The following is a 621-nucleotide window of genomic DNA, read 5'->3' as shown; positions in this document are numbered from 1 at the left end:
GAGGACTGCGGGAAATGTCGCAACTCACTGATGACAAACAATAGCAGGCCAATAAAACCCGTCAGAAGATAAAACAGGCGCCGCGAACTGCGATTTTATGTTGTTATAACGTTTGTAAAGGTTTAAAACACTTAATTATGTTGCTGTAGCATTTAACTGACTTTTTAAAATCTATAGTTTCGATACAGTATTACAAAGTTTAACTTTTGAGGTCGGAGCTTTATTTGAGTACGTGAATGCAGCACCCGACGGTGCGCACGTCCCGTCACATGACGCCCGAGGACAATATGCGCTGCTTAGTTTCCCCACGTGGGGGCAGCATTTCCCCTCGTCACCCTGCGTGAAAGCATCCGCGGTCCCTGAACGCATCCCTCCGCCCGCGCGTGTTTCTTTGATGGCGTCATTATTCAGCAATAACGCGGGTCCATCTGGACTCCTGTGCGCGGCCCATAGTTAACTTTGCGGGGGGGCCATTTCACGCCACATCCAGGGCGCTTGAAGCGTCTCCTGTGTAATTAAAGCTGCGGTGTGTGTGTGTGTGTGCGTGTGCGCGTGAGAGAGAGAGAATAGAAAGAAGTAATAACGGTTACAGACGGCGCGTTCAGGATCAGGCCCTTTCAT

This window comes from Brachionichthys hirsutus, chromosome 18 (genome assembly GCF_040956055.1).
Source record: "Brachionichthys hirsutus isolate HB-005 chromosome 18, CSIRO-AGI_Bhir_v1, whole genome shotgun sequence".
NCBI classification, from domain to species: Eukaryota; Metazoa; Chordata; class Actinopteri; order Lophiiformes; family Brachionichthyidae; genus Brachionichthys; species Brachionichthys hirsutus.
This window is presented reverse-complemented; position numbering follows the sequence as displayed.